This window comes from Acartia tonsa, chromosome 3 (assembly GCF_053477335.1).
Source record: "Acartia tonsa isolate MP-2025a chromosome 3, ASM5347733v1, whole genome shotgun sequence".
Lineage (NCBI taxonomy): Eukaryota > Metazoa > Arthropoda > Copepoda > Calanoida > Acartiidae > Acartia > Acartia tonsa.
The window spans coordinates 23,032,679-23,060,335 of NC_137262.1; the positions used below are offsets into that span (position 1 = coordinate 23,032,679).

The window sequence follows — 27,657 nt, forward strand, 5'->3', positions numbered from 1 at the left end:
GCCCCTAAAGTAACTTTTTAGGTTAGCAGAAGATTGAAATTCGAAAAAGGGTATTTTCATGAAAAGATCTAGGCAACACATAGTAAAATTGACGAACTCTCCATATGCCCCTCAAATATTATTTGTTGTTATACCAATGCCTGCATCAAAACTGGTTTATACCGGTTTTTCTTCCCAAACCCTTTTTGGTATGAATTTACTCCCACATTTTTCTATACATTCTTAAAATAAAAAATAGTAAGAAATAAGAGAGTAAAAGTGTAATGAGAGTAAAGAAAGAGGAAGGTTTAGCTATTGTAATAATATGCGGTTCTGTCATGATTTGACGACAAGTGCGGAAATAAATGCACAACCCATTTATATGAATTGAATAAATTACTACAGATGACTTTTTGTCGGGTTGTAGATAAACCTGGATAACCTCTAGAGGAGGACGGGTCATATTTTAGTTTAAGTATGGCTTCGAAACCGATAAATATCCTCTGGATTAGAAACGGTTCTAAGCCAAACTGAAAAATCATGTATCGTATCGTATTTATCCAGTTTTCTACGAAGATAAAAGTGTACAATCATAATATTAAAACCAGTTTTGTTAACCCGTGCCTTCAACATCTCGGGGTGAACAAAACTGACTTTAATCTTATAATTGTACATTTTTATATTCGCGTAATTCTGTTTAAAATAAGATGCGCTATTATCAAATATTGCTAGTGATGTTAAATATTATAAAGCCAAAATAACTCTTTGATTGCAGGTCCCTTATGTGGAAGTCTCAATTGTAATTGTTTATGAGTTTATTAGTTAAGCTTTCCCTAAATGATTATCCGAAATTTTAGATTTAGCTAAAATGACAAGCATATAAATATATATAATGTGAGTGAAGCATAGCTGGCAAACTAAATACCTAACTTCATTTGTAGTCAGATTTAAAGGTAAGTTTTATTTTAATGGAAAAAAATGAGCGGTACCAAGATAAGCCCAGTTGCACATGAAATCATTTTCTTGTCATTAATTCGTAGTTATCTTTTATTGAAAGTAAAGTCGACATTGCAATGATGTGTTCTGTGGGTATCAAACATAATTTGAAGCAACATTTTAAAAACGATTTTACTCTGCCTGTCTGTCCTTAACGCTATGGCACAAAGGTAATTTTCTCGGTTGCTATTAAAGATAGACGGCTACATTTATTTTGCAAACATACTTAGATTTGCCCCGTTCTTGTTATATTTAAGCGTTTTCTACGGGCAGAAATGCATGTAAATTGGTTTAATGTCTCTGCTTCGTGTGCAGCTCAAATGTAATCATTGTACTATGATTTCCACATTTAGCCATGTTTTTATTTTTATTGTTAAAAGCCATTACTTCTAAAACAAACTACCCCTTCCACATTTGCTTTCGTGTCTTTTCACTGAGTATAAGGGATTATACAATTAACAAAATTTATGTATGTCCCCAATGTTTTAATAAAAGTCCCCACAGTTTTTGAGCAAACAAATGACAGACCGTATTTGCATTACTTTGGCTAACAGCATACTGATCAGTCCAATGTTCCATCCTTGCATGTTGATAAATGAACCACTTGCACATATGCCACTTTAGTGGAAACTATAGAACATAAATGTAACCACAATCTTCATATATTGATCCTTCAATTTTAGCTGACCAGAGGTAAATTCTTAAAAATCCTTTGCCCTACTAAAATCAGTTTGCCCCACTAAAATCAGTGAGGAAAACTAAAAATTTAGAGGGGATAATTTTGCCTCACTAAAATTTTAGTGGGGCAAACTGATTTTAGTTGGGCAAAAGTTTTTCTAAGAATTCACCTCAGGTCAAAAGCTTATTTATGGAAAGTAAATTTTTAAAACCGGAGGATAAGAAAGGCTGACCTATTAGTGACTGAAAAAAACTTACAATCATTTAGTGGTTAGAAGATGAAATTAGGGAAGTTTTTGTTCCTTTTTTACATTCATGACAATCAGTGACGTGCACAGGGTTTTGCCAAGGAGGTGTATTTCTAGAGGGGATGAAAAAAGGAAGTCAATACATATAAAAAGGCCGACTTTTTTTTTAAACCTTGAGTAAGGAAGAATTGAAGTGGGTGTAAAGTGATATAATTTCCACATTATACTGCAAATAAATTCAAACTTTTTTGGACACCATTTCAGTTTCCTGTCATTTCGCCCTTCTAGTATGAAATCAAGGACTGATTTAGTAAAATTAGAGAATAGAAGTCTGATTCATAGAATTAGAAAGCGCCTTGTGATTAAAAGTTATAACTTAGCTTAAAAACAAAGAAAAATTATATAAATATTAAATTAAGAAAACTCCATAAGAGTTACCCCCTCTCTCCTTTTATTTTCTGGTTCTTTTCAGTGGCATATTAAGCCCCCCTCCAAATTATTTTTAAAAATAAATTATAAAAAGGGGGTAAGCAACCACGATTTTAAATTTATTCCAAAATAAGGGAGAGGTTAATTTGTGTTAAATAAAGCGCTACTTTTTAAAACTGTTTTCTTGGCATTGTCAACAAAAACATTTGTCCACTTTAAAAAGTATTTATTCTATTTGGGGTTAAACTTTCTAATTACACATTTTCAAATAATATCTGTAGCTTCCCCCTTAAAATCTTTACTTCCAACACTTTTATGTATAATACAGTTTTCTTTTTAAGGCCATACTATAGGTTACATGGACAGGGTAAAATATTGGGAAATTAAACTGTGTACATTAATAGTTTTTTTTTTACAAAAATTTACGACAATATGGGTTAGAATTTTTTACATTATTTACAAATTATCACAAAACTGCACTTCCATTTTTTTTTAAATTTAAAAAACACATCCTTGATGTTTAGGGATTGGCTTAATCAAAGTGATGCTTTCATTTATATCTAAAAATGCTTTTTTTATGTATAAGTGAAATGAGGGGGACGGCTATTTAGGACAAGCTCCCTAAATTGATACCACCGATTTAGCCAGAAATATTTTTATGATAAATTAATGTCATATTCACTTGTCTAATACTATACAAGACTTACAACATGCATGAATATAATACTGAATATTTATCTCTGTTCTGTATAGATTCTATATATTCTATTACCAATATAGATAAAAGTATAAAGTACATACAGGAAGAAGTAGTTATTTCGGATCAACTCAAGTATACGAAGTCAGAAAGGATTTTTTAAAACTGTCTTTTATTATAAATATAACAGAAATACAAAGAACTTTAGAAATATGTTCACTTTAAGTCTTGGTTATTTCAGTTTGATGTGCTAGTTTAAGGTTTTTATGGCCAGTCGCTTGAATTTAAGTTGACCCGAAAATTCATGAAATCCCAATCTCGACTTGACCCGTTACTTCTTTTATTTTGCACCCCTCTTTCAGTTGAAATTTTGATCATTTACATATAAATATTGAGGAGCACAAAAGATGTATACAATATTACATTCAATTTTTAGTGGAAAATTTACATTTTATTCCTTTCTCAATTTAAGTACGAATTTATTCGTGTGCAAAAAAATATGATTATTGTAGAAGTTAAAAGATGCAAACAGCCGACATTTTTTTTGAGCAGTCCACAATTAACATGAATATTACGGGATAAGACAATGGACGGTAAATTGAATGCGTCCAAAACTAGGATAAACAAAATTAACTTATCTGTGTATTAGATATAATGTTGGAAAATGTTTGACATTGCATGGCTGTACAACCCAACCAAGATTTATTAAAAGTTCCCAAAGTTTTGAAGCCAACGAATGAGATAACGTATCAATAAAATCAGCAAAATTTGCATTTAGTCGCATAAACTTTTTAAAAAATTTAATTTCAAGCGCTTAGCTAACTGCCAATTGTCTTCAATTCGTTTCTTTTTGCTTTATCATTAATCGGCTATGTTTGGGTTCTTTTTTATTTCTGGACCATTACCATACTTGTTACATTACTTTATAATAAGCACATAAGCTGTAAATCTATTCATTTGTAATTGAATATTGGGGATTCGGATAAAAAAAAGATAAAGAGTACAGGAAATAAAGCAGTTCAGAACAGGATAAAGTAGTTTGCTTTTTTTAGTAGCAAAACTACTTTTTAAGCAAGTTAGTCTTTCGATACTTCTGTCTGTCTGTAAAGTTATGTTGGCCCTGTTTGATTGCTTATCCTTTGACATATAACAACTTATAAAAGGAGAAAATAGCCAAATGCGATCGCGCTCAAAGCTCCATTCTTCTGCGTTGAATGACCCAACTAAAAACAGTTTAAGTCCGACAGCCATCGTGGTTTCGTGATAAGAATAAGTGGAAGTACGGACAGACCCTAGTTATATGAAAGCGAATACTCTTAGGAGGGTCGAGGTATACTCCCTCAAAATAGTTATAAACCTTCATTGTACCTATTATAAGTTATATTGTAAATTAGAACCAAATCGATTCTCAAGTTATCGAGATCCAAAGCTACACACACACACACACACACACACAGACAAACATCCTAGAATTTTTATTTAATGATTAGTGGGTGCATTCCTAAAATCTAGAGGGTAGTCTTAAACCATCAAGGGACTTATGCGGAGCATCACTATATTAAGAACTAGTGGCTTCGTCCCTAGCCTCTAGGGGCTTTGCCCCAAGAGGTATAATTACATCTTCTATTACTTACCCAGCAGAACGGATCACAAATTTTCGCACCTACCCAGCAGGAAAACATTTTGTGATTAAATTCACAAAATTCGTAAAATTCGTAAAATTCGTAAATTTCGTAAAATTTGTAAAATTCGTAAAATTGGTAAAATTCATAAAATTTGTAAAAAAAAAAAAAAAAAAAAAAAAAAAAATGGGGGGGGGATTTTTTGTTTTTGGGGGGGTTGGGGGTGTCCACCCCCCCAAGAAAATAGCTTAAAACCACCGCAGGACCAATAGGTATATACCCTGAAGAGTAGAATCCGATCGGTTCAGTGGTTACCGAGATCTTAAGCTTCAGACGGACAGACGGACAGACAGACATCGTTCTACTTTGTATTATAGATAATAAAAGGAAAATTTTAAAATATTTTTAATATTTAGTATATTAAGTACTAGGGAATTAAAATATGTTGAGATGCAATGCATTACACTATAAAATAATAATGTACAGTATACTTTTTTAGTTGTGTGGCCACTCTTTTGTAGGTTCTATATGTCTGTTCGACCCTCACTTTTTATTTTATATTTAAAAGGAAAAAGGCAAAAACTTTTCCTCGGGAGAAATTTTTATCCAGAAACGATCACTCTTGGAAGGGTGGAGATAATCTCAGCTAATATAAGTATATACCTTCCCTGAACCCATAAGAATCTTCACTGTAAAGAATATGGAACCAACGGTTAGCACGATGCTTTATTACAGAGAGACAATTATCTTATTATTTTTAAAATAAGGATAAATTCTTTTAACTTAGGAGCAACCTATGCACTAAGCTGTACATGTTAATATAAATCATTAATATTTACTTATATTCAATTAATAAGAATTTTCCTATAATAATAAATCAGAGATTTATTTCTATATTATTTTCCGTGTGATTGCTATTATATGGTTAATAGCATATAACCACGTACATTTATGCATGTATTATAAGGGATATTAATTACAAAAAAAGTTTGTGACATAAAATATTTGATATTTCTTTTGTTTAGCTTTATTCATTCTCATGATTATCGACATGTTCTCATTATAAATCCTAAAAAAGCTTTAAACCTGCTTAGGGTTAGCACAAAGCTTAGCTAAAAAGCAGAGACCTCAATCATTAAAAAACAATGATGCACAGAAGAAATTTATGCATTTTTGTAAAATTCTTTCATTTTTTGGCGGAAAAAAATATTTTATTTAGGTGCATTATCCCTTTCATTTATGATATGCATTTGTTGCGTAATAATGATTTATAGTTTTCTTTATCATTACAGTATACATTTATATATAGTCGAGTACAGGGATAGATCAGTGCACGATAAATAATAATCATATATTTGTAACGTACACGTGTTGCTTAGATGATCTGGTGCTTTTATTTATATTACAGTACGTATATTATTAATGGAACAGTATTTGATTACAAAATCGAGCAAAAATTTGATGTAAATATGTAATTAGAAAAGAGGTTAGCTAAGATTTATGTAACTTATCCTGCTTGTATGTTAATATTAATTTGAATATTATGAAACATTTAAAAGTAGGACACCTCCTTGGTTTCAAATTTTAGCCCCCATTAAAAGTTTACTTGTTAACTAAACAGAATAGGAATAGATTAATAGTAGCGCAGCTACTATAACAATAGATCATATCCGCCTATGAGGCCGGTCAAAATCTTGCATAAATATGATTTTACCTTGTAAAATTAACCAGCGACTGTAGCATAACATGGAGCATCCTATATTTGTCGGATATGTTATAAGTTCGAGTCTCAGTCGAACATCTTAACTAGAGAGTTTTTAAGAATGGTTCCTATTGATGCTTAATACTAATTATAGTAGACTCAAAACAGGTGCAACTCATTAACATTCAGAGTTAGGCCTTGAAGACAAAGATTGTGCAATCAAAGTGTGACTTGACCGTAAAACTTTGGCCATATAATCTTGCACTTTGAGAGGAAGATTTTGTTCATGGATAAAACATAAAAATGTATCACGTCCTCTAGTGACAAAAATCCAAACTTTTGTGATTTATTGAAAGAACAATAAAAAAATTTATATGGCTTAAAATGTTTATTGTATTACTTTTCCCTTTTATTATCTTAATATTTGGATGCTTTCATCATATTGCAAAATATGATGATAATTGGTAGATAACGGGAAACAATCAATCATTGATGGACAATCAGATATTTTTGGATCTGCAGACAGTCGCTCTTTATTTAGGAACTAGCGGCTTCGCCCCTAGCCTATAGGGGCTTTGCCCCAACAGGTTTGATCAACCTGATTTTTCGTATTTTAGATTTAAAAGAATTTTTTTTTTTAATTTATTTTTTGGGGTGAGGATTTTTTTTTTTGGGGGGGGGGGGAGGGTTAGTCGACCACACTGTTTTAATTTTTAGTTTTAAAAAGAAATTTTTTTTGGGGGGGGGGGTATTTTTTGGGAGGGTGGAGGGTGTCCCATCCCCCCAAAAAATAGTTATAAACCTATGAGAAACTACCCTGTAAAGGAGAAACCAATCGGTTCAGCGGTTAGCGAGATCCTTCGGTACAAACAAACAAACAGACAGACATCGTTCTACTTTGTATTATATATTGTTAATAAATATGCCATTGAACCAAAAATGTTACAATTCTATAGGATAAATGAAATTTTATCACAGGTATAAAAATTGGAGGGGAGGTGTTTCAGGGATATCCAGGGAGAATTGTGATGAATGGGTGTTTAACCCTCTCAAAATTTGAAAAATATCATTTGACCCCTATCATAACAAATTTAACCCCCCCCCCCCCCTCTAACGATTTTGAGAGGGGTAAATATTCAATGTTTTGGTTGTATTGTAAACGCAACTGCAATAAGTATCGCATTTCCACCCCATACATTTATGTTTCCTTCATTATTTATTATACAAAACTTTTTGTGGTTCCTAACTAAAGCAGCTAAAATATAATTCGCGCGTTTCGAGCTTAACAACGGCACATGGGTAAAATAAGTAAGTCATGCAGCTGACACCGAAGCTTTTATAACCAGCGAGTCTAATCTCCGCTGAGGTTGCTTAGCCCAGCTAAAATAATAATTCTATCTTCATCGAATGCCTTTCTAAAGTTAAACTAACAAGAACTAAAAAAATTCATCGTGTCCAAAAAAATTTTCGCTAAAATGTAAATTTAAAATTACTATTTATTTGATTGCTGTTTTATTGGTCCGGAGGGATCAAAGTTCCAAGTCAAATTATTTTGTGATCTTGGAATAATCTAACATCAAAAGTTTATTGGGATCTGAAATGTTATTTTGTTTGTTTATATATAATCATCTTGATATTGTTATAAATAAATACTCATACAACAAGGATAAAACATCCACAATAGCTATTACTAAACTTCCCAAACCAAACAAACCAATATTAACAAAGATGATTTTTTTTGTCGATAAAGTCCTAAAATTAATAATTAAGGACGTATAACATAACAATTAAATTTACAAAATGAACATGCTAAAAATCTGACGTACAGGCTTTTTGATAACTTTTATAGAATTACTATACTTTTTAGATAAAACCTTAATACTACACTAATCTTTGTTGAAAGTTTAAAATCGTTTCTAACATGCTAAAAATATCAGAGCTATCCGTTGAAGACATACGGACAGAACATCCTGACAGTAGTAAAGCTTGGCTTTTTATAAATGAATGTAAGCATTATCCATAACATATTTATTTATTTATTTATTGGCTCTCCCTTATTTATTATTGTTTCTAAATGCACGACAAAAGAATCCAGGAATTTACGTAATATTCAAAGCACAGACCGGTATAAGATTGGTGCAAAGGAATGTGAAATTGGGTCAAAATGTTATTATAATTGGCTTATTTTATAATAAAAAGAAAATAAATGACCAGAAATCAAATGACTTATTTTTGAACCAGCTTAGATTAGTTATAGTTTTCAACAATAACTGAACATTTCTTTATGAAATATACTGCAATTGTCCCAAAATGTAGAAAAATGCCATTTATTGGAAATTGGAAAAATATGGGTATCATATTTTTCTCCAATTTTACTATAAATGCTATTGGGAAAAAAGTGACGTGTTAAAAATAGCATTTGTGATTACCATAAAATATTTCATTTCATCTATTTTTGATGCTTTTATAAATTTCTAAACATGGCTGTCCTTTTGTTAAAACACATAGTGCCAGTACGTCAAATCTTACAAATCTTTCAATCTAATGTATCGAAGCAGCTTTGAGTGCCCATAAAAAATGACGTCATACAATAAAAATGACCAATGATATGGCAGTATACATTGTTATTGACCAATCGTAATCGTAATCATTTGTATTGTTTGACGTCATTTTTTATAGGCACTATTAGTTGCTTCTAATGTATCATTACAAATCTAAGTCATCTGTATTAAATGGCAGTCGATAATACCTCTAAATGTTTTAGACGGACATTTGTAATTATATAGTAGCTTCTAGTTTATAAATAAAACTTTAAAATTTTAATTTTTAAATTTAGCCAACAACAAATAGGAGAGTTTACCTCATATAGAAACTAAATAGTATTTAGATATACAACAAAACGTATTGAAAAACAATTTAACAGGAAGCAAACACTCTGAGTCTGTATAGATAGTTTCAATTACTAAACTCTATTGTGGTCAGGTTTTTAAAATTCTATCTATATAAATTAAATGCCTTTCTATACATGGACCATTGGACATACACAATTCTTCTTAAAAATAAGACTTGTGTTATATTGAAGTTTTTTTTGAAAATCTATTTTTCAAATGGTTATAGAGCTTTAAATAAACCTTTCCGGAAACTATATGCGGCTATGCTAAAAATTAATTAAACGACCCAAGCTATCCTTCGTTACAGATAGACATAGACAAACAATCATTTTACCTTTTTCATATAAGGATTTACTATATATTTTGTATATATTCTGGTCCTAATTTATAGAGTAAAAATCTTTGTGCCAAAATACATCTCAGTATGTTTGTACATATGTACTTAAGTTTCTATTTAAAAATGTTTGTTCTATTTGTTTTTATTTTAGCGTTTAAATAAAACCTATAAAAGCCAATGTAATAAAAAAAGCAAATCTTTATTATAAATTTTACTGTATGTATATGTGATTAGTAAAAATTCAGAAACAAAAGGAGCGATTACTTCGTGCGCCATTTTACCCCCCCCCCCCAAAAAAAAAAAAAATTGAATTATCCCCCCCCTTAAAATATTTTTAACCCCCCCCCCCAAAAAAAAAAACTTTGACGCCCCTGAATTAGACAACAATTATGAAGCCTTTTTAAAATATGATTGCATATATTTGACATAATCATCCTTGTTTTTATTTGCACTAAAAGAATATCCTATGTTGTATGTATTATTGGAAAGAACTAAGCTGTATAGTTTGTAAATGTAAAGCGGAAACAGGTGAAATAAGATGAAACTATTTGTTAACCTGGACCAGAGTGGTTGCCAGAGCCTGCCTGCCAGCCAGCAGGCCATTAATTTAACTACCAGGGCATGAGTTTAATGGACTTCTGATTTGGTTTACTCATTAGTTTCCCAAGGCTTTAGTTATTGGGAAGAGGGAAAGAAGTACAAAAAAATAACAGTAGGACACAGTGCGTATGAAGGTGCTTTGACTTTAGTGTCAGAACCTAAATTGGGACATAGTGCATTTCATTACCCTAGGTTAGGTAACTTCATTTCACTTTTCAATAAAATCTAAAATGCAGCCGTTTTTGAGAAAATTAGATTTGAAAATTTCAAGTTCAATTTTCATCCACTAGGAGTTACCGCGTAATCATGACAAGAAAAGCAAAGATCATTTATTTAAAATTTTAAACAACTTTGCTATTATAATGTCTGTCATAAAACCTCTCTATATATGATTTATTTAAGGCTGAATTTCCGTGACCTTAGCAAAGCAACTGATAAAAATGGCCATGAATCAACTCACTTCAGGAGTGTTTTTATAAAGAACTTTATAAAAGCAAACTTGTTCAAAATTTTAAATTATTAATCTTTGCTTTTCTTATCATGGTTATGCGATAACTCCTAGTGGGTAAAAATTGAACTTAAAATTTTCAAATCTTTTATTTTTTATTGAAAAGTGAAATGAAGTTACCTAACCTAGGGTAATGAGATGCACTATGTCCCAATTTAGGTTCTGACACTAAAGTCAAAGCACCTTTATACGCACTGTGAGGAAGTTTTATTTTTTTTTGATTTTTAAAACGAGTAGACTAATAAACTATTTTACTTTTTTAGTGAGATTATAACTTTGCTTTTTTGCTGATTTTTACCTTGTCTTTTATAGTCGTAGTGGGTCGATTTGTTTACACTAAGAATTAAAGACCTAGATATCTTACCAATTACTAATTAAATTAAAAACTGTACAATGTAAATGTTATAGACGCAAAGAAGATAAGAGATTTATTTTTTCATTAAAGTTTAATTTATTTTATTAAATTTAAACAATGGCTACACTTGTTCACACAATTTTAAAACCAATGCAAAATTTATTAAATAAACCTTTCCATACTTTTTTTCAGAAAAAAATATTAAACAGGTCAGGGTTATAATCTAAGTTTTACACTATTATAAAATGAGGACTAAATTATATCCATAACGAGAAATGTCAAATATGTATGAGTTTCAATGTAAATGAAATATTCATTGAAAAGGTATCTCTATAAAATGCCAGATTTTTTTTTCAGTAGTCTTTATTAAGATATTATGAGCGAACTTTAGGTTAGTATTTAAAAGCAACCCAAATAGTTGTTAGTAGTTTGGCGGCAGAAAGGTAGAAAATTGAATTTGTATAAAATAATAGTCATGATATATCACATTGTTTGCTGTAATCTTAAAATATTATTTAATACTTAAATTTAATTTGTTGGATTTCAACCTCTAACCTCAAACCCCTGGAAGCCAGTAGTGGCGAGGGGCGCGTTTTGTTTAAGGTTTTAACTTAGTTTTAATATTGGCTATTATATATAAACATACTAAATATAAAAATGCATATTTTAGTAGTAAGTACGTACATTATATGTGGAAAAATTTATTTAACCTTGCCAAAATATATTACATTCAAAAGATAAAGTCGGCTGAACTGCAAAATATGTTATTAATATAAATTTTAGGGTGTCAAAATCAAAGATTAAGAATCGTTAAATCAAATTTGCTAGTTTATAAACCTTTAACATAAACTCTATGTATCTTAAGAAATTCGTGTTACAGAGAGAAAATGGGCAGACATACGGAGGGAAGCTAAGCTCTATACAACACACGATTCGTATTGTACAAAAAAATAGAAAATAAAGCAAACAGATGAAAGACAAATAAAGCCTAGTAACAACAAGTGTTTGGCTACTTAAAATTCCAGCGGGTAGTGAACATTTAGTTTTTCTCTCAGGCCACAAACTATTGACAAGGAATCATAGAACATTATAGAACAACAAATAAACGCTTAAATAATGTGAGATTAATTCATGAATGAACGGTTCATGAATTAATTGAATTCATTAGGTTACCCATAGGTTACTTACAAATTCAAAGGAATGCAAAAAAACCTAGATTGTCAAGATGAAACCACATTATTTCATTATCGTTTGTGCCAGCCACAAAAAAATTTAACCAATTTTGACAAAATTAAAATAGAATATATTGCTAGTTTTAATTTCATTTGGTTGGTTTCATTATTTTTATTTGTGTTTTGAGATAAGCTACTTGGTCGTTCATCTATATAATTATCTCTGAAAGGGATATTGTGAAAATATATTTAAGTTTATCACCCAGGCTCTACGGCTATTTCATCCCAAAACGACAATCTTTAACAAAATAAAGATATAAGGTTAAAATAAAATGGTTTTTAAATTATACTGACTCTCATAAAATATTTGTCGCGTAGCTACTTTAAAAAATCTTGATTATGAATTAATGTTTTTTTTGTAAAAGAATAAATCATTTATAATAAAACTAACTCTATTAAAATATTTCATACTTAAATTAACATTAATTTTTTTCTTCACATACTAAAGAATTATTTCTACATACTTAACTAACCATGTTTGTACCTCTATTTTTATGTCCCTATTGGATAAATGTCCAGAAAAATCTAGTTATCCTTTCATAGTTTTGGATAAAAGTGCCACAAAAGTCACAAAAATTATATTCTAATAAAATATGGTTTATAACGAAACAAAAGAAATTAAATTAAAGTTACTGATTATCTTGTACATGTCAATCGAATAAAAAAGTTTATTAGTTTCCCTTCTGTAAAGAACTTATTTTGTAATGTTTAGAGAAACACCAGAATTTTTGTTTATTTATTCCTTATGAACCCTTCCTCTTAACTTTACTAAGAAAAAGAACACATTTATTTATTCTATGTTTATTCATTAATTCTTTATTATTATTTAATAGAAAATCCATAAAAATAAAGGTTAAGCTTAGTAATCTTTTAAAAAAGATAATGAGAAAAATTGAATTTTAATAAGTTGGTGTTATGAGATGTAAAAAAAACAAAAATAATAGGTTTCGATGAAACAGCGTAAAGTGCCCCCAAAATTATGTCATTCAATACAAGTGACCAATGACAGGCCAGTATAAATTTTACCATTAGTCAATTACAATTTATACTGGCCTATCATTTGATACTTTGTATTGTCTGACGTCATTTTTTGGCACTTAACGCTGTTTTGGTTTCGATTAAAACAATCTTAAATGTTTTTGAATTGAGAGCCATTTACCCGTGCACCGCTAAAAATAGCATAAAACCTACTCTAGACCAAAAAAACTTGTTTGAAATTTATAGTACGATCGGGCCAGTCCATCATGAGATCTCAGCAGAAATGAATATATACATACAGACAGTCATCCTCTTATTTTTGTATGTAAGGTGTCACTTATTTGAAGTACAAAGAAGGTGTATCAACTTTTTTTTTATAGCTAGCCGGTTCTTTTAGTAAGTAGTAGATGTAAAATTTTTCATAGAATTCAGATATGCAATCGTTTTTTTTGTAGACCTCTTATTTATTAAGTAATTTAAGTTTAAAAAAAAAATTAAGTCGATTTTAACCCTTACAGCTCGGGCCCCAATTCCCACCTTAATAGATCGGGGGGGGGGGGGCTCCAAGAGCCCCCCCCTCTATCTCGGCTCCTGTTACAGATAAAGACGTAAAATTTTTTTCTGGTGGTTCATGTGTATTTTTAGAGAAAATTACTTTTTCTAGTCATAGCAGCCAGGCCGCTCCTTAGCCGCTTTTTAGCGGCCAGCCGTTAAATTTTAAAACAGCTGTAGAGCGGCCAATTTTGCAGCTAGGATGACCAAATTTTAGGACGAACTTTTATTTTTCATTACAAAAAAATTACTTTTTCTGATCATCGCCAAAAAACGGCAAATAACGGAAACCGCCATTTTCGGCGGTTACGGCGGTAAAACGGCGGTTGGCGGCGCCGATTAATATTTTAATCTGTTTGATGTTGCTCAAGGATTTACCAAAAAAAATTATAGGACTCTAGCTGTAATAGAAGCCACGATATTCATGATATATGTCTGTAGTAAAAGCCGGTCATAAAGTCGGTCAGGGAGCGGTCAAACGGTCATAACACATCTTTCTCAGAAGGTCATTGATATCTAAGTATTCACCAAAAAAATTTTAGGTTTCTCCTTATACACAAAAGTCATAATGTAGAAATTAAGATTTTTTTAGAATTTTTTTCTAATTTTGGTGCTACCCAACCGACTTTGACCGGACACCACGACCGACACAGACCAGATATCCTAATAAAATCAACTCTTGCCGACGTATAATTACTAAACTTAAAAAGTCATGAAGTCACAGCACTCCATCTTACCCACAAAAAAAATGAGATTGAAAAAACTAGAGGGGGGGGCTCTTGGAGCCCCCCCCTTCGATCTGTAAGGGTTAAGGTACTAAAATGCAACAAAAAAAAAAGAAAGAAAATGGCCATTATGAACAAAAATAGTAAGATCTTTAATTTGACACCTTTCTTATTCAATTCTGTCAGGTAATTATTGAAAAAATCGATTTTTTTAAACCCAAGAGAATAAAAACTTTGAACTTATTTTTTTCATTCCCCAGGCATAAGAAATAGGCATTATATATACTGTTAGAATGAGAAAAGTATTACAAATCGATTCTAAGCAAAATTGAAATAAAAAGTTTACAATATAGTATATAAACTACAATAAAAGGAATTATATGAAAATATCATATTATATTATACAGGCAACGTCTTAATTCTTGAATTGAGTATATAAATGGGAAGAGGGTAAAGAGGTGGTAAAAAAGGGAAGAGGAAAGTGTTGCCTGAACAAAAAATATAATTGGCCATTTGTTTATTTTTTATTTTTTAACTTTTTTTTCAATTTTGCTTACAATGGATTCATAATATTTTTCTGATTCTAAAGGTATATATTAACCCATTTTTTTTACCTGTGAAATGATAAAATTAAGTTCTAAGTTTTTATTCTCGTGGGTTTAAAAAATCAATTTTTTTAATAATTACCTGACAAAATTCAAAAAGTAAGGTGTCAAATTAAAGATCTTACTTTTTTGTACATAATGGACATTTTCTTCCTTTTTTTTTGTTGCGTTTTAGTACCTTAAAATCGACTTAATCTTTTTTAAAAAACTTAAATTACTTAAAAAATAAGAGGTCTACAAAAAAACCGATTGCATATCTGAATTCTATGAAAAATTTTACATCTACTACTTACTAAAAGAACCGGCTAGCTATAAAAAAAAAGTTGATACACCTTCTTTTCTAAATATTTTTAGAATACGGACTTATCTTCCAGCACGGGCTATTCAGATATTGATAAAGCCTGTCAGGGATAAGGAAATGGAAGAAAATCATTTCTCGTATTCATTCGAATCCGGTGGATAGGAACCGGTTCTCATCCATACGAAAAAACTATGTCTAGCATCGTATTATATCCAGCTTTCTACGAATATAAAAATGTACAATTACAAGATTAAAACCAGTTTATTTAGCCGGTGCCTTCGGCACCTCGGGGCTAAAAAAAATAGTTTTAATCTCATAATTGTACATTCTATATCCGCGGAAAGCCGTTTATAATACGATGCTTGAAATAACTATTCTAATTTTTATTGGAATATGTTCATAATGGAAGTTTTGCTTTCTCTTTACCGTATATGGTTATATAACCCCTCTTTTTATGTTTTCCAGGGGAAAAATGTTTTTCTTCGGGTGCCCTATCCCTGAGAGCTGGGTGAACACTTTACAGCTCTAGCCTCCGGGACAACTTTTATCATTTTCAATGAGTTTGGTATACAGAGTGTATTTAGAGCTAGCATTGTTGTATTTGTCTACTATAACTTATCATTAAAATGTGTTTATAAATAACCTGCATTTACGCTTTTTTTTAATAACAATTGTTGTATGAAAGATTCCTCGATAAAATACATCATTTTTATATTCTTTTCAATTTATTAATTTAAAACCGTCGGGGATCAATGGGAAAAACATCAGATGACCCAGCTTCGCGTTTTCTCGATCTATTTTTTTAAATTTTAAATTAATCTTATTTTGAATTAGGATGATAACATTTTCACAACTGCGAATTTTGCTAATCATTCAAAATTCTGGGAGCTATAAATACAATCTATCCTTGCTGGGTAATCCAGGAATTTAGACGGTCTAAAATTTGAAGTCTAATGTTTTATAGTACATTATATTGTGCAGAGATATCGCTGGACAAAAAATACACGGGAAAAAAGAAATACTGCTTCTCTGTTTAGCCTCTTATATTTCTATGCTAATTTTGGGCTAAATTTAGCCAAAATAAAAGAATGTTCAACATCTATAAGTCGATGATATGTCAGCTATTGGCTCTTTTTTTAACCAATGCCTAATAATAGTCCCCCTAGACGAGATTTAATCGCTTTATGAAATATAAAGCTCTTAAATTTTTCATTTAATTATTAAGAACAGCAAATAGATAAGAATTTTGGGAAATATTTCGTGTTTCTATGCCAGTGCCTAATCTGTAGCAAAATTGTACAAAATACACAGTTACAAAACTCGGTCATGTATTGAATTCTAATAAAATTTGCTGGAAAAAACTGAGAGTGTTTATATATGATTTAATCCTCAATATTAGCTCTCTGTGTTTGGAATGAAAACTCTATTTTAGAAAACAAAATTTTAGAAATATTTAACTAAAATCTTTTTAACTGGTAATATGATGTAAAATGTGAATTTACTAATATGTCTACTTTTGATAATGAATTTCAAAAGCTTTGGATATATTCAGGGGCGACCAAGCTTTTTTATTTGGGGGGAGGGAAAATTTTTTAAGGGGGGTATTTTTTGGGGGGGAGGGGAAATGTTCGCGCGCCACAAATTTATTACCCCCCCAAAATTTTTACCCAGGGGGTAAAATTTGCTTAGAGGGGGTAATTACCCCCCCTTAAATCTGTTGGCAGGGGTAATTTAAATACTATTTAATATTAAGTAATAAAAATGCGCGCGAAGCGGGCCAAAAACTTTTTTTAGGGATTATTTTAAAAAAATAATTCCCCGGTCGTAGCGCTCATGCGTCATATTGGAAGGGCGATTGGAATTTCAGATCTCAGTTTTCGCTATTTCATTTACTATTTTTCTCTATAATATAAAAGCAATGCTTGCTAGATTATCAAATTTGCTATAATATAAAGATAAATTTTTATCAAATCGGCAAATCTGGGGTCTGAAATTTGCGTCACCCTTCAACCTGACGCAAGATGCATAACCGCTACGACCGTGGCATTATTTTGTCCACTATCAGGGGGAAGGGACGGCGAAAGTCATAGGCAAAGGGGGGGGGGATATCCTTATAAAGCAAGATGGAAGAAAATATCCATTTTTCTACAAACTTTGATAAAAAAAAATACGCAGCCAATTTTAATTTTCATAATATTTAACCTATACTATTAAAATGCAATGTTAGGTGTTGTTAACTTTAGCCTTGTATCTTCAAAAATGACTTTATTGTTGGAAAAATTGAAAGAACCCACTTGAATATGTTTGGATGTTTCTTTTAGTAACAATATGTATAAGCAACAAAAATATAAATTGCATTTTGAAGGCCTTTTCAATACCAACATCTCTTGAAAAAAAAGAATATTTGCAATTATACTTGACTTTTCAAGTATACTTTTGAATCATTGCAATTGAACATAACCCATCAGAGGGGGAGGTTTAATTTTTTAAAGAAAACTTTAGCATTCTTAGAAACAAAGCATATTTATAAGTGTTGTCTTCCCTCACTTGTTGCCTGATTGACTTTTTTACTCTTTCAACTCCTCAGACAATAGTTTATATAATATAATTTAAGTTCTGTATGTTATAGTTCCATTCTTTGTTAATTATAATATGTTGTTTATATTTAGGAAATAGTTATATATGATGATAACATAGTTCTGTATGTTATAGTTCTGATCTTTGTTAATTATAATATGTTATTAATATTTAGGAAATAGTTAAATATGATGGTAACCACAGTTCTGTACGCTGCAGCAGCCTTGTTCTTTGTGTTCTGTGTGGCTTTCTTGTTTTTTAAAGAGTTCATATAATCATTTCATTACTCAGGTAAAAAAGTTAAAATAACATTTTTCAAATTATTGTGGCGTAAAGGATAGCTTCAATCTTAAATTCACGCGAATTATAGTTTTCTAATAATTCAAAACAGTGTATGGAGATTTTTGTATGCCACTGCATTTATTTAATCTAGTGATTCATAAGACATTTAAATACGATTATAAAGCTTATTTTCTCTATAACTACTTTTTAAACAGTTTAAACAATGTGTTAAAATAATAATTCATTAAAAGCTACTATACAAGTTTATTACTAAAATTTATTATTTTGCTCATGACCCCTGCACAAGATAATCAGTTTAACTATTTTATTATGTTCCTGTACTTTTAGAAATTCCTGCACTCTGCATGTTTTTAAAACAATCTTTACTGCTTTTAATGTGCATAATATACATTTTCTTGATTGAAATTGTATCCACTCTTGTGTCCATAAAAAGAAATATATTAACTTTTCCATCTCAATTATCGCATATCCAATGCCTGAGAACTGCACAGGCTGCATGTGAGTTCCAGGGATACAAGGATTTTTAACCACTCCATAATGTTTTGCAAGTCTATTTAACTTGTCTTCCAAAGGCGTCATACAATACAAATGACCAATGCTAGGCCAGTATACATTTTAAGTTACCAATGGTAAAATATATACTGGCCTAACATTGGTTATATGTATTGTATGACGTCATTTTTTTTATAGACACTATAATCTACTTCTATTTTTTAACATTAGGAAGTTGGTTTGTATATTTTAATTATGATTATACCCTGGTTGGAAAAAAAGAAGATAAGATATATAAGATTCAGACAGAAGATTATACAAACTTTAAAAAAATTCTTGGGATTGGTTACTTGGTTTTCATAATTTACTATATGATTTAATATTAAGGTTGAATGTCAAATAGTACTTTCAAATTTACTTAACAAATATAAAATGTAAAGGAAAAAGAAACAAATTAGCAGTAGGCAATGTTTTTAAGTTCTTTAGTTCAACTTAATTTACTTTTGACAAAACATTTCTTATATTCCTGACTGAAAAGAAACCTGTAGTTTTTCAAACTCTTTGCAATAACTTTACATAGATCAATTAATATTAATGTACTTTATTTTAACACTTATTAATAGCCAATCTACTCTATAACTAGGTAATACATGTACGCATGTTCGTAACTACGTTACTCCTGCAAAATTTTTTTACTTATTTGTCAAGATCTGCTCTTGATGGGCGACGCGACGATGGGCGTCGATATAAATAACCGTATATCTATCTATCAAAGATTTGTTTAAAAGTTTAAAATTTAAGTAGGTGAATGTAATATTTAACTTGTAAAAACTAAAATTCCCATAATTAGGTAAACGAGATTAAAAAACTGCACAAAAAGACAGAAAACTTATTTTCCTCTACTCTTTCCACTTCAAATATAGAAAACTTTACTCTTTGATTCCCTGCTGCATGCACTCATTTAAGCTTAACATTTTAAAGTAATTTTTAAGAATATAGGCTACCTTCTAACAAATTTTATAGGTTTTTAATGGTATTTACTAATTCAAAAGGTTGCTGTATTTTTAGACATTCAATGAAAATAAAAAATAATATTAGAAAAGTTAGAGTAAAAAGAAAAATCTTGTTTTAACGGCCTTTCAAAATTTTATTAAAATAATTGCATCAAATGTTTTGTTAATGTCAAACTGTTTTAAATTAGCGTATTTCTCTATAAAGTAAACTTATTTTTGTTCCCAACATTAAATTCATCCAAAACTGTTAAAAAGTATGTAAAAAAATAAGTGTATATCAAAGTACAAAACATTTCAATGCAGGGAGAGAAAGTGTTATCCCTGTGGAAAAACCTAAATATAATTTAAATATCGCAACCAGTAAGAGTAAGTTACTTTAATGCCATACCATGTAAATAGCTAGTATTATTTTATATCATTTGTGAAACCTGTAAATAAATTAAAAAATTAAATGAAAATTGGGCCGAAGGACAGTCAAGATTGACTTTAAAGGCCCTGTAGTACAGTTACCCTAATTTTGTAAATGTAAATAAATATATCTATAAAAATTGATGTAATTTAAAATGTATTAAATTATTTGTAAAATTAATCTGTAATTTACTGCTAATAAATCATATCATATCATATCACATACAGCATAGCCATTTATCTATTTGCCTCTCTGCTAAGCTAAGAATATAATTATCTGATTATCTCTAACTAAACCTAAACATATTCATATCCATCTGTTTTTTAAGACCTTAATACATATCAATCAAAAAAGCAGTCAATTCGCCTATATACTAACAATCTACTCTACTTATGTAAAGATATCAATCTATGTACTGTATGTATTAATCATAATGTATATATCTAGGATGAGTAGTGTATCAATCTATGTACTGTATGTAGTAATTATAATGTATATATCTCGGATGAGTAGTGTATCAATCTATGTACTGTATGTAGTAATTATAATGTATATATCTCGGATGAGTAGTGTATCAATCTATGTACTGTATGTAGTAATTATAATGTATATATCTAGGATGAGTAGTGTATCAATCTATGTACTGTATGTAGTAATGATAATGTATATATCTAGGATGAGTAGTGTATCAATCTATGTACTGTATGTAGTAATCATAATGTATATATCTAGGATGAGTAGTGTATCAATCTATGTACTGTATGTAGTAATGATAATGTATATATCTAGGATGAGTAGTGTATCAATCTCTCTAACCGCAGCTGTTCTATATGTTGTGTCTGCCCTTGTCTTCTTCCTCCTGGTTCTCTTCCTCTGCATGCTCAGAGTGTCACCTAGCTTCAGGTGGGACCTACCGGAGACAGGGATATGGCAACTGTAGAAAAATTATTGCATCTACAATTTTTTGTTTATCAAATCTACTTATCAAAGTAATACTATCGTGGCTTTACATTTTTTTTATATTTATGGAGATAAAATTTACTGGTTGAAACTAGATTATTAATATTGAAAAGTTAGAGGCTTTTCTATGGTTTGCCATCTAAGTTTTTTTTGTATTAGATAGTCTTAGATGAATAGATAGCTTTGAATGAACATTCAACATAAAGGTGCAAAATAAAAGTTTAGTGCTTTTTTTTTAATATTGGTGTAAAAATATATATAAAAAATATAGTTAAATTGATGAAGTTTTTTCATTCAAGAGCTGTCTTACATTTTTTCTCAGAATAATATAAATATTGAAACTCCGATCCTAGTTTGTTTAGTTTGTTTCATTATGATAAATAATGATTTATACATTGATATAAAATATATTATTGAATATAAATTTAAAATCATGTTTAAATAAAAGGGAATAAATCAAATTCCTTTTTATTATTTTCGATAAAATATGTGCATGTTAGACTTAGAGGGAAGGAATAGTAAGTCTATAATTTTCTATAGAATTGTATAATTAGATATCTTTGATCACTTTTGTTCTTAAGGGATGTGATATTCTAGAAAATGAATAAATGTTTTCACTCTTCCCAATTATGAAAAAAACATGATTACTGGATATTAAGCTAAAAATTGTTGGATTTAAAGTTTGGACAATGTTACTTTAAACCAATTCTGTTTTACCATTTATAACAAACAAAAGTATATTAATTATTTAATGAGTTCACAGCTAGGCATCTTTGACCCAATGTGATCTGGTTTTTGTTCAAATTATCATTTTTTAGTTAAAAAATTATTACACTAGTCTATCCTCTTTCCTCTGCTATAGACGAGAAAGAAATTTACATAACAAAAATATTATACATAATACCCCACCCATATATACATACATATGCATCAAACAAAAGATAATTTAGAATAGATGTGCATTAGGAAAGTTCTTAGATGCAATATCTAATTCTCTTACTCTTATCCAGCAGAAAAGTAAATATTGGTGAAGTAGATAAAAGAATTAATATTAAATGACTTAAAAGGATATTTAAAAAACGAAAGTTTATAAAAACGAGTAGATCTCTAAAAAAGAATGCTTGCTATTTGATTTTTTGGCATTTTGTTCAGTTACCTAAATTGTATTATTTTTATAGTCCAATACATCTTGATTTTAAGTGTAAAGACCTTGTACTTTTCATTTTCAATCTATTCTATAACTTTATTGATGGCACAAAAATGAAAGAAAAGAAATATGATAAAAGACATTAATGATGGTATTAGCACTGATTATCATGCTTGATTTCCACCAATTATTCTGGTAGAAAAACATAAAACAAAGAAATTATGTTGTCTCTGCCAACAAAGATTTGTTTGTCTGTCTATGTAAGTTCAGATCAGCTACTGTAAAAAATCCACTAAAATTATAATTATGATTAAAAATCCACGAATTTTTTTCTGAATACAAAAAAATACCATAAATTAATAGTTAGCTGAATAATAATCGACGATGAACGTACCAAAATAATACGTACTAAATATAATACAGGGTAAAACATACAAATTATCAAAAATAACAAAATGCGAAGCAGCTTAAAGTGCCTAATAAAAAATGACATAAAACAACACAAACGACCAATGGTAGGCAAGTATATATTTAACTATTGGCCAATCACAAGGTATACTGTCTTATCATTGGCAATTTGAATTGTATGAAGTTATTTTTTGGCACTCTAAGCTGCTTCCAAAATGCTCAATGTTGTAACTTTCATAAAAATAAGAAATGATGTTTAAAAATGCATGGTACTAATTATATGATAGCTTCACTTTACCTCTGAAACAATTTTGAAATAATATTTTAGGGATAGTCAAAGAAGATAAAGTATAGAATAGAATCCAGGTAGAAGATTCTGCCTGGCTAGCCTGAAGTAAAATTGGAACTTTTGAAAGACCAAAACGGCTACAAGGCTGTTAGTAAATAACATGATTTCAGTAATTATTCAGAAAAAATATTCAAAATAAATTTCTTTTCCAATGATTTACTAAAAGCCATGTAGCCAAGAATCCAGCATCCTCTTCCCTATTCACAATGGATTAAAAATGAATTTAATGTGCATATTAAGCCTTAAAAAAATGATTATGTAAGAAAATTTACAAAAAAATATTGGTCTCAGTATTTATATTATAAAACTAGGTTGCGCTCTTATGTTTCTTATATTAGATGTTGATACAAATTAAACTTTTCTAGTTTTGTCCAACTAGTCATTGTGATTTGTACTTTATCATTATTGTCTTTACTGCGCAAGTCAAAGATTCCTTCAAATTTCCCAGAAATATTTAGGGTTTTCATTTCTATTCCTCCTTATTCTATGGGGATAGTTTAAGTTTTTAGAGTGGAGTGTGTATGTTTTGTGTATAATCTGGGATATGAATGTAATGATATGTATGCCCATAAACCCGTTATCCTTCCAGTTAGATTAATTATTTTCCAGCCATAAGCAGACAAATATCTACACACACACCTTACTACTTTGAACAAGAAAAAAAAACCAATGCTAGCCTATTGTTTTTAAAACGTCTTTTATCATGTAATATCAATTTAAACATTTTTGATATTTAAGACTAATAATGAACTATCAAATCATAAATTCATAATTAGTATAAAGTAAACAAAAAACATTTTAGAAAAATAGTAATTTTAATTGTGACTAACATCTATGAATGCAAAAGCTTACTTTAACGTGAAGTAACATTATTAAAATAAAAAAGAAAATTATCTAAAACTTTTGCCAGAGCTAAGTTTCTTTGGAGAGACGGGTTCAGATAACAATATAAATGTAGAAAAACTTCGCTTCACAATTATGATAGGTCTTACTTTAGTTTTAGTTTTAGTATGTAATGGGTCATACATTACAAGGGGATACGCCCCTAGAGGCCTCTATGGGTTCTGGGAGTGAGGAAAAAGGTGGTCTTTACTCCCCTATTAAATTTTATTTTTTTTAAAATAAAAAGTCTTTTACTTGAATTGTATTCCTTTCCCTAAGCACTGAATGTCATATTTTGAAAGCTTGAAAAGTATTAAATTGAATAAACCTTCAACCACACATTTACTTAAAACAAGGCATTTTGCATTACAGGAAAATGTCTTCTTCAACGGGATGAAAGACAGGAGACATGTAATTTTTTTATATTATTTTGGATAATAAGTATCACGCTTTACGATTGTACATTATTAAACATAAAATATTTCAAAACTGTAGAATGCAAAATAATTGTTTTAATTCATTATACCTGATTCGTTGAAACATTTATTGTTTTATTATTTTGTCCTTCTAAATGTCTATAGAATTATGAACAACATCCATAAGAGCAAAGCTAAATAAATCATACAGTCGAACAAATGACACTTTTGACTTCAATTACTTGCATGTTTTTTTTTATAACTTTAATACTATCAATTCGACTTAAGCATAAGTCATCTCTAAATTTATTGTTATTAATAGAACTAAAAGTGTAAATAATCTAAGAAAGGCAATTGTATATTTATAACATATAATATTATAAGTAACTAATGGATGTTGGCCAGTAAAATTATACCATCTGCTTTTATTACATTACAAAAATATTAGTTGTTTAACCCCTAGCCTCTAGGGGAGAGCGAAGAAGTTTTAGAAAATAGCCTAAAACCACCCAAATACATTTAAAAGCTTCCATAAAAATTACAATCAATGAGAGTCAGCAGTTTCCAAGATCTTTAGCTTCAGACAAAAAATCTAACTACTTGATATTATAGGATCATTTTATATTGTAGCATTTGAATAGAAAATGGAATTGGATAGTTGGTTAGTAGGTCATGCTAATTCGAATTAACATGATTTGTATTTAACACAGGACTAAAATACAATTTAAGATCATAATCATTTTAAATTTGAATATTTTTCATTTTCTACAAAAATGCAAAAGTTTGATATGAATGTTTTAGTTTGCTATTATTTTAATTTGGAAATTCTAAATTATTAGCTTTATAAATAGTTCGACTAAAAAGTTTCTTGAATGTATGGTTCATGTAAATTTGTAAATAATAGACACACACACTTAATAGTTTGTAGATGAGTGTTATGTTGCTTTAGATTGTTGACATGTGCGTGCTGTAGGAATGTTGAGATGGCGGAGGCAGAAATTAAAAATCAAAGATCCTTCAATCCTTTCATTAATAAAGTTAACAGGTAGTTTATTTTTTCTTAAATTATAACACTGTAATTCAATAATTTTGGTGGATAGAACCAGCGCTTTGATTGCATAACTATAAATTAATAAGACATTTTCAAACCCTATAGAATAGTATAGAACAGAGTACTATTTAAAAACTTGGAAGTTGGCCCTTTACTTTCCTTTTCAGTTTTTAAAATAATTTTTTGAGTAGGGGTGGATTTTTTTAGTGTGCGATTTTTATTGGAGGAATGGCGGTGTCCTCCCACAAATAGTTCCCTCAACCTATAAAAAGCTTCATTTAACAAAAGAACCTTATTAGTGCAGGAGTTAGAGAGATACGAGAAACAAATGAATAAACTTTTATTAATTTTTTAGGAAAGGAGCATTAACACGGACAACCTCTGGAATAAGCTACGTATACACAGTCTAAATCTGTGCATCAGCTGTGCCTGACTCTATGTCATCTGATGTTGTTACAGTATAGAACTGTATGTTGTTGTCAGATACAATTCTATTGTTGTATAATAACTTTACCCTTACACACATATAATGCATTCTGATATCAGATGAGTTTACCCACAAACTTACCCGACCCTCCTTCACACCTACCCTTTAACATTACCCTTACAAACCCAAAAGATTCAAATTTAATAATGTAAAGGAGCTGCAAAAAATAAGTTGTCAATTTTACCACATATCTACCCACTAATTACTAAAAACCAAATTTGATTACCCACTTTTCTCACCAACCCCTAAAATAATATCCCAAAGATGTTGGAAATTTCACAAAGCATTGACGTATCAAAAATAATGTAATGATAGATAATAAGAGACTAGATAAGGAAGTGCCAGTTTATATTTGTAATTATTGTGTAGTATTTTTAGTAAAGATACTCTACAAGTAACACATATTGGTCAGTTGGTTTGTCTGTCAGAATTTCTTCCCTATATCGTTTTACCTCCCCCAACAAATTACAAATCTCTCTTATACAACTAACTCTATCCCCGTTCTTCCTTACTAAATTGTTAATGTATTAGCATTTTAAAGAAAAACTCTAAAAACCTGAAACAGAATGCGCGAAAAAATTTATGTTATTTAATACCAACTTTTTTCGATACTATTGAATGTTATCGTCCTATTTTAAAATATTTAGTTGTGTGTCTTTTAGAAGTTAGTTTTATATTTAATCATATGTAAAAAGAATATGTAATATTAATTTATTAAAAAAGAATAATTTTTCATTCATTTCAATAAGGCTTTTAAAATTTGATAATTCAAAATCTTTCGATTCTTTTTGTATTTTTTTTTGTATAATTTTACTTGAAAAAAATATACTTAAAAATAAAATGAGTGCCTGTCAAAAAGCTTAATTTATTTATAATGCAAAAATTTAATTAATTACATAAATTAGCTTTGCTAATAGTAATGATATTGTGCTAATAGTTATCTAATAAAGCAATAGATGTTTCCCTAACACAAAAGGAAAATTAAACACTGTGTAAAAGTCATGGTGCTATTTTATAAAAGTTTTCTTGGTAGGCACTCTTTTACAAAATGCTGAAAATAATGGTGCTGTATAAGAACTAAATGACTTAAATAATGTGCTTTATATTCAAATGGTCAGATAAACTAATATTTTTTTTCATTTATGAACAAAAATAAATATTGTTTGCTTTTTAATATTATTTCAAGTTTAAATGTAATACAGTATTGATTATTAATTTTTGTTTATAAGTACTAATATTGTATTAAGACCAAATCGTTTAACTTATAATAAGTTACGGTGTGTTTTTAAAAAAAAATCAGTATGATATCTACTCATTTCAGATTTTGCTGTGCTCTTCTAGAAAGCACCCAACTGGTCATAATCTTATTTATCCAATAAAGCTGAACTATGTTGATTTTTCCTTATAGCTTATTTATAAAATATTTTGTATTCTAAAAAAAATTAAAAAAATATATGTTTTTAGTTTTCCGTTTTTTCAAATGTAGAAGATAAAGTAGTTTTAAGAAAGAAAAAATATCAAAATAACAAAAATAATCTTTTATATGAATAAAATGTTGTAACCCTTAAATTGTATTTGTAAAATGTTAAATTTTATGAAGAAGCATTTTTGATTAAGCTTCTTTTATGAATTGTGTTTACATCTTGGTTTAGATGTAGTTTTATCAATATTATTATGATATACACGTTATATCTTGTAAAAACATTTTTAATAAATTTGATTTAGAAA

General features: G+C 29.5%; 1 long non-coding RNA gene across 2 annotated transcripts; it reads left to right on the forward strand.

Annotated features, from left to right (window-relative positions):
- Positions 1-834: 834 nt before the first annotated feature.
- Positions 835-27,657, forward strand: LOC145315154 (uncharacterized). 2 transcript variants are annotated; one of them, XR_013877962.1, is made up of 5 exons: positions 835-932; positions 18,188-18,303; positions 21,019-21,132; positions 25,341-25,436; positions 25,798-27,657. It is a non-coding gene; the product is annotated as an uncharacterized LOC145315154 (long non-coding RNA). The 2 variants fall into 2 exon arrangements; XR_013877963.1 differs by having other exon boundaries at positions 25,365-25,436.